Here is an 8,486-nt window from a genome sequence, read left to right on the forward strand (position 1 = left end):
AGAAACTACCTTTGGTATCATTTTTGCCTACTGGCGCGCGGGTGTGTGTCATGCATGTATCATATAGAAACAACGTGGATCTAATTTGATTGGATGTCGTGCCGCACACAGGTCACGTGCAAAGGGAGATAGAGCGGTCAGTGTCGTGTAAACATACATTTTAATCTTTAGGTTCGAGGAAAGTAGCAAGTCTTTTCAAGTCAAAAGGGTCAAGTCCAAGTGAAGTCACAAGTCACTGATGTTAAAGTCCAAGTCGAGTTGCAAGTCTTTTTAGATTTAGTCAAGTCGAGTCTAAAGTCATCAAATTCATGACTCGAGTCTGACTCGAGTCCAAGTCATGTGACTCGAGTCCACAACTCTATGACATCATCTGTGATGTCACAAAGCACGCTGATCAAGAAATGATGACTTCATCTGTGATGTCATGGAACAAGCTGTAACTATAGAAATGGTGACGGGGGAGGAGGGGTAGGAGCTTAAAATAATATCTGAACTGTTCAATTATTATTTAAATATCTTTTTGTATAGGCCAATATCTCAAATCACAAATTGGTCTCCAAGGAATTGAAAATAAATATTTTATATTTTCAGTTTCACGCTTTAAGAGATGGTTTTCAGTTTTAAAGTCGTTTTTGACCTGTTGTCTTTTGGGAACTAACTAACTAAACGCGGTGGCTCTGTTGCTCGGATGAAAGCCGGTGAGCTCCAACACAGTCCAAATATTAACCTCAAAAAATTAAGTTGTGCAACACATTTATAAGGAATAAACGTCAGTAACCCACTGCCAAACCATGAAGATTTAGAACAGCAGTCAGATTAGTAAACATCCCACGTTATTGCAATGACTGCTTTAGTTTTAACCGATGTTAAAATGCGGTGTGACCGCTTACGAAGATGGAATGCAGCGGGGCTCCTGCAGCCACAGCTCGGACCCAAAGAGACGAGTTGAGTACGGCTTCCCTCCGGCTCGTTTTTGCGCACCACCTAGCCATCACCCGGAGGGGGAAAACGCTGGGGCCAGTGGCGACTCAAGTCGTGTCTGGCGCTGTGGGGGAGGTCCATGTCATTCCATCTAAGGGAGCCTAGTGGACCCAGCTCGTCAGATTATCTGTTCCCACCTCTATTTATAAACTTTCTAAGCTTGCCCAATGATGTCATCGTGATGTCAGAAAGCACTCTGATCAAGAAATGACATCATCTGTGATGTCACAAAACACTCTGATCAAGAAATGATGACATCATCTGTGATGTCACAAAGCACGCTGATCAAGAAATGATGACTTCATCTGTGATGTCATGGAACAAGCTGTAACTATAGAAATGGTGACGGGGGAGGAGGGGTAGGAGCTTAAAATAATATCTGAACTGTTCAATTATTATTTAAATATCTTTTTGTATAGGCCAATATCTCAAATCACAAATTGGTCTCCAAGGAATTGAAAATAAATATTTTATATTTTCAGTTTCACGCTTTAAGAGATGGTTTTCAGTTTTAAAGTCGTTTTTGACCTGTTGTCTTTTGGGAACTAACTAACTAAACGCGGTGGCTCTGTTGCTCGGATGAAAGCCGGTGAGCTCCAACACAGTCCAAATATTAACCTCAAAAAATAAAGTTGTGCAACACATTTATAAGGAATAAACGTCAGTAACCCACTGCCAAACCATGAAGATTTAGAACAGCAGTCAGATTAGTAAACATCCCACGTTATTGCAATGACTGCTTTAGTTTTAACCGATGTTAAAATGCGGTGTGACCGCTTACGAAGATGGAATGCAGCGGGGCTCCTGCAGCCACAGCTCGGACCCAAAGAGACGAGTTGAGTACGGCTTCCCTCCGGCTCGTTTTTGCGCACCACCTAGCCATCACCCGGAGGGGGAAAACGCTGGGGCCAGTGGCGACTCAAGTCGTGTCTGGCGCTGTGGGGGAGGTCCATGTCATTCCATCTAAGGGAGCCTAGTGGACCCAGCTCGTCAGATTATCTGTTCCCACCTCTATTTATAAACTTTCTAAGCTTGCCCAATGATGTCATCGTGATGTCAGAAAGCACTCTGATCAAGAAATGACATCATTTGTGATGTCACAAAACACTCTGATCAAGAAATGATGACATCATCTGTGATGTCACAAAGCACGCTGATCAAGAAATGATGACTTCATCTGTGATGTCATGGAACAAGCTGTAACTATAGAAATGGTGACGGGGGAGGAGGGGTAGGAGCTTAAAATAATATCTGAACTGTTCAATTATTATTTAAATATCTTTTTGTATAGGCCAATATCTCAAATCACAAATTGGTCTCCAAGGAATTGAAAATAAATATTTTATATTTTCAGTTTCACGCTTTAAGAGATGGTTTTCAGTTTTAAAGTCGTTTTTGACCTGTTGTCTTTTGGGAACTAACTAACTAAACGCGGTGGCTCTGTTGCTCGGATGAAAGCCGGTGAGCTCCAACACAGTCCAAATATTAACCTCAAAAAATTAAGTTGTGCAACACATTTATAAGGAATAAACGTCAGTAACCCACTGCCAAACCATGAAGATTTAGAACAGCAGTCAGATTAGTAAACATCCCACGTTATTGCAATGACTGCTTTAGTTTTAACCGATGTTAAAATGCGGTGTGACCGCTTACGAAGATGGAATGCAGCGGGGCTCCTGCAGCCACAGCTCGGACCCAAAGAGACGAGTTGAGTACGGCTTCCCTCCGGCTCGTTTTTGCGCACCACCTAGCCATCACCCGGAGGGGGAAAACGCTGGGGCCAGTGGCGACTCAAGTCGTGTCTGGCGCTGTGGGGGAGGTCCATGTCATTCCATCTAAGGGAGCCTAGTGGACCCAGCTCGTCAGATTATCTGTTCCCACCTCTATTTATAAACTTTCTAAGCTTGCCCAATGATGTCATCGTGATGTCAGAAAGCACTCTGATCAAGAAATGACATCATCTGTGATGTCACAAAACACTCTGATCAAGAAATGATGACATCATCTGTGATGTCACAAAGCACGCTGATCAAGAAATGATGACTTCATCTGTGATGTCATGGAACAAGCTGTAACTATAGAAATGGTGACGGGGGAGGAGGGGTAGGAGCTTAAAATAATATCTGAACTGTTCAATTATTATTTAAATATCTTTTTGTATAGGCCAATATCTCAAATCACAAATTGGTCTCCAAGGAATTGAAAATAAATATTTTATATTTTCAGTTTCACGCTTTAAGAGATGGTTTTCAGTTTTAAAGTCGTTTTTGACCTGTTGTCTTTTGGGAACTAACTAACTAAACGCGGTGGCTCTGTTGCTCGGATGAAAGCCGGTGAGCTCCAACACAGTCCAAATATTAACCTCAAAAAATTAAGTTGTGCAACACATTTATAAGGAATAAACGTCAGTAACCCACTGCCAAACCATGAAGATTTAGAACAGCAGTCAGATTAGTAAACATCCCACGTTATTGCAATGACTGCTTTAGTTTTAACCGATGTTAAAATGCGGTGTGACCGCTTACGAAGATGGAATGCAGCGGGGCTCCTGCAGCCACAGCTCGGACCCAAAGAGACGAGTTGAGTACGGCTTCCCTCCGGCTCGTTTTTGCGCACCACCTAGCCATCACCCGGAGGGGGAAAACGCTGGGGCCAGTGGCGACTCAAGTCGTGTCTGGCGCTGTGGGGGAGGTCCATGTCATTCCATCTAAGGGAGCCTAGTGGACCCAGCTCGTCAGATTATCTGTTCCCACCTCTATTTATAAACTTTCTAAGCTTGCCCAATGATGTCATCGTGATGTCAGAAAGCACTCTGATCAAGAAATGACATCATCTGTGATGTCACAAAACACTCTGATCAAGAAATGATGACATCATCTGTGATGTCACAAAGCACGCTGATCAAGAAATGATGACTTCATCTGTGATGTCATGGAACAAGCTGTAACTATAGAAATGGTGACGGGGGAGGAGGGGTAGGAGCTTAAAATAATATCTGAACTGTTCAATTATTATTTAAATATATTTTTTGTATAGGCCAATATCTCAAATCACAAATTGGTCTCCAAGGAATTGAAAATAAATATTTTATATTTTCAGTTTCACGCTTTAAGAGATGGTTTTCAGTTTTAAAGTCGTTTTTGACCTGTTGTCTTTTGGGAACTAACTAACTAAACGCGGTGGCTCTGTTGCTCGGATGAAAGCCGGTGAGCTCCAACACAGTCCAAATATTAACCTCAAAAAATTAAGTTGTGCAACACATTTATAAGGAATAAACGTCAGTAACCCACTGCCAAACCATGAAGATTTAGAACAGCAGTCAGATTAGTAAACATCCCACGTTATTGCAATGACTGCTTTAGTTTTAACCGATGTTAAAATGCGGTGTGACCGCTTACGAAGATGGAATGCAGCGGGGCTCCTGCAGCCACAGCTCGGACCCAAAGAGACGAGTTGAGTACGGCTTCCCTCCGGCTCGTTTTTGCGCACCACCTAGCCATCACCCGGAGGGGGAAAACGCTGGGGCCAGTGGCGACTCAAGTCGTGTCTGGCGCTGTGGGGGAGGTCCATGTCATTCCATCTAAGGGAGCCTAGTGGACCCAGCTCGTCAGATTATCTGTTCCCACCTCTATTTATAAACTTTCTAAGCTTGCCCAATGATGTCATCGTGATGTCAGAAAGCACTCTGATCAAGAAATGACATCATCTGTGATGTCACAAAACACTCTGATCAAGAAATGATGACATCATCTGTGATGTCACAAAGCACGCTGATCAAGAAATGATGACTTCATCTGTGATGTCATGGAACAAGCTGTAACTATAGAAATGGTGACGGGGGAGGAGGGGGAGGAGCTTAAAATAATATCTGAACTGTTCAATTATTATTTAAATATCTTTTTGTATAGGCCAATATCTCAAATCACAAATTGGTCTCCAAGGAATTGAAAATAAATATTTTATATTTTCAGTTTCACGCTTTAAGAGATGGTTTTCAGTTTTAAAGTCGTTTTTGACCTGTTGTCTTTTGGGAACTAACTAACTAAACGCGGTGGCTCTGTTGCTCGGATGAAAGCCGGTGAGCTCCAACACAGTCCAAATATTAACCTCAAAAAATTAAGTTGTGCAACACATTTATAAGGAATAAACGTCAGTAACCCACTGCCAAACCATGAAGATTTAGAACAGCAGTCAGATTAGTAAACATCCCACGTTATTGCAATGACTGCTTTAGTTTTAACCGATGTTAAAATGCGGTGTGACCGCTTACGAAGATGGAATGCAGCGGGGCTCCTGCAGCCACAGCTCGGACCCAAAGAGACGAGTTGAGTACGGCTTCCCTCCGGCTCGTTTTTGCGCACCACCTAGCCATCACCCGGAGGGGGAAAACGCTGGGGCCAGTGGCGACTCAAGTCGTGTCTGGCGCTGTGGGGGAGGTCCATGTCATTCCATCTAAGGGAGCCTAGTGGACCCAGCTCGTCAGATTATCTGTTCCCACCTCTATTTATAAACTTTCTAAGCTTGCCCAATGATGTCATCGTGATGTCAGAAAGCACTCTGATCAAGAAATGACATCATCTGTGATGTCACAAAACACTCTGATCAAGAAATGATGACATCATCTGTGATGTCACAAAGCACGCTGATCAAGAAATGATGACTTCATCTGTGATGTCATGGAACAAGCTGTAACTATAGAAATGGTGACGGGGGGAGGAGGGGTAGGAGCTTAAAATAATATCTGAACTGTTCAATTATTATTTAAATATCTTTTTGTATAGGCCAATATCTCAAATCACAAATTGGTCTCCAAGGAATTGAAAATAAATATTTTATATTTTCAGTTTCACGCTTTAAGAGATGGTTTTCAGTTTTAAAGTCGTTTTTGACCTGTTGTCTTTTGGGAACTAACTAACTAAACGCGGTGGCTCTGTTGCTCGGATGAAAGCCGGTGAGCTCCAACACAGTCCAAATATTAACCTCAAAAAATTAAGTTGTGCAACACATTTATAAGGAATAAACGTCAGTAACCCACTGCCAAACCATGAAGATTTAGAACAGCAGTCAGATTAGTAAACATCCCACGTTATTGCAATGACTGCTTTAGTTTTAACCGATGTTAAAATGCGGTGTGACCGCTTACGAAGATGGAATGCAGCGGGGCTCCTGCAGCCACAGCTCGGACCCAAAGAGACGAGTTGAGTACGGCTTCCCTCCGGCTCGTTTTTGCGCACCACCTAGCCATCACCCGGAGGGGGAAAACGCTGGGGCCAGTGGCGACTCAAGTCGTGTCTGGCGCTGTGGGGGAGGTCCATGTCATTCCATCTAAGGGAGCCTAGTGGACCCAGCTCGTCAGATTATCTGTTCCCACCTCTATTTATAAACTTTCTAAGCTTGCCCAATGATGTCATCGTGATGTCAGAAAGCACTCTGATCAAGAAATGACATCATCTGTGATGTCACAAAACACTCTGATCAAGAAATGATGACATCATCTGTGATGTCACAAAGCACGCTGATCAAGAAATGATGACTTCATCTGTGATGTCATGGAACAAGCTGTAACTATAGAAATGGTGACGGGGGGAGGAGGGGTAGGAGCTTAAAATAATATCTGAACTGTTCAATTATTATTTAAATATCTTTTTGTATAGGCCAATATCTCAAATCACAAATTGGTCTCCAAGGAATTGAAAATAAATATTTTATATTTTCAGTTTCACGCTTTAAGAGATGGTTTTCAGTTTTAAAGTCGTTTTTGACCTGTTGTCTTTTGGGAACTAACTAACTAAACGCGGTGGCTCTGTTGCTCGGATGAAAGCCGGTGAGCTCCAACACAGTCCAAATATTAACCTCAAAAATTAAGTTGTGCAACACATTTATAAGGAATAAACGTCAGTAACCCACTGCCAAACCATGAAGATTTAGAACAGCAGTCAGATTAGTAAACATCCCACGTTATTGCAATGACTGCTTTAGTTTTAACCGATGTTAAAATGCGGTGTGACCGCTTACGAAGATGGAATGCAGCGGGGCTCCTGCAGCCACAGCTCGGACCCAAAGAGACGAGTTGAGTACGGCTTCCCTCCGGCTCGTTTTTGCGCACCACCTAGCCATCACCCGGAGGGGGAAAACGCTGGGGCCAGTGGCGACTCAAGTCGTGTCTGGCGCTGTGGGGGAGGTCCATGTCATTCCATCTAAGGGAGCCTAGTGGACCCAGCTCGTCAGATTATCTGTTCCCACCTCTATTTATAAACTTTCTAAGCTTGCCCAATGATGTCATCGTGATGTCAGAAAGCACTCTGATCAAGAAATGACATCATCTGTGATGTCACAAAACACTCTGATCAAGAAATGATGACATCATCTGTGATGTCACAAAGCACGCTGATCAAGAAATGATGACTTCATCTGTGATGTCATGGAACAAGCTGTAACTATAGAAATGGTGACGGGGGAGGAGGGGTAGGAGCTTAAAATAATATCTGAACTGTTCAATTATTATTTAAATATCTTTTTGTATAGGCCAATATCTCAAATCACAAATTGGTCTCCAAGGAATTGAAAATAAATATTTTATATTTTCAGTTTCACGCTTTAAGAGATGGTTTTCAGTTTTAAAGTCGTTTTTGACCTGTTGTCTTTTGGGAACTAACTAACTAAACGCGGTGGCTCTGTTGCTCGGATGAAAGCCGGTGAGCTCCAACACAGTCCAAATATTAACCTCAAAAAATTAAGTTGTGCAACACATTTATAAGGAATAAACGTCAGTAACCCACTGCCAAACCATGAAGATTTAGAACAGCAGTCAGATTAGTAAACATCCCACGTTATTGCAATGACTGCTTTAGTTTTAACCGATGTTAAAATGCGGTGTGACCGCTTACGAAGATGGAATGCAGCGGGGCTCCTGCAGCCACAGCTCGGACCCAAAGAGACGAGTTGAGTACGGCTTCCCTCCGGCTCGTTTTTGCGCACCACCTAGCCATCACCCGGAGGGGAAAACGCTGGGGCCAGTGGCGACTCAAGTCGTGTCTGGCGCTGTGGGGGAGGTCCATGTCATTCCATCTAAGGGAGCCTAGTGGACCCAGCTCGTCAGATTATCTGTTCCCACCTCTATTTATAAACTTTCTAAGCTTGCCCAATGATGTCATCGTGATGTCAGAAAGCACTCTGATCAAGAAATGACATCATCTGTGATGTCACAAAACACTCTGATCAAGAAATGATGACATCATCTGTGATGTCACAAAGCACGCTGATCAAGAAATGATGACTTCATCTGTGATGTCATGGAACAAGCTGTAACTATAGAAATGGTGACGGGGAGGAGGACACAGTCCAAATATTAACCTCAAAAAATTAAGTTGTGCAACACATTTATAAGGAATAAACGTCAGTAACCCACTGCCAAACCATGAAGATTTAGAACAGCAGTCAGATTAGTAAACATCCCACGTTATTGCAATGACTGCTTTAGTTTTAACCGATGTTAAAATGCGGTG

The 8,486-nt window shown here is 42.8% G+C and overlaps 1 protein-coding gene across 4 annotated transcripts in view; it reads left to right on the top strand.

Moving 5' to 3' along the window:
- Positions 1–8,486, top strand: part of gckr (glucokinase (hexokinase 4) regulator) — a 48,439-nt gene that overhangs the window by 35,303 nt on the left and 4,650 nt on the right. The gene's annotated exons all lie outside the window — the stretch shown is intronic.

The sequence above is a fragment of the Anoplopoma fimbria genome, chromosome 22 (assembly GCF_027596085.1).
Source record: "Anoplopoma fimbria isolate UVic2021 breed Golden Eagle Sablefish chromosome 22, Afim_UVic_2022, whole genome shotgun sequence".
Lineage (NCBI taxonomy): Eukaryota > Metazoa > Chordata > Actinopteri > Perciformes > Anoplopomatidae > Anoplopoma > Anoplopoma fimbria.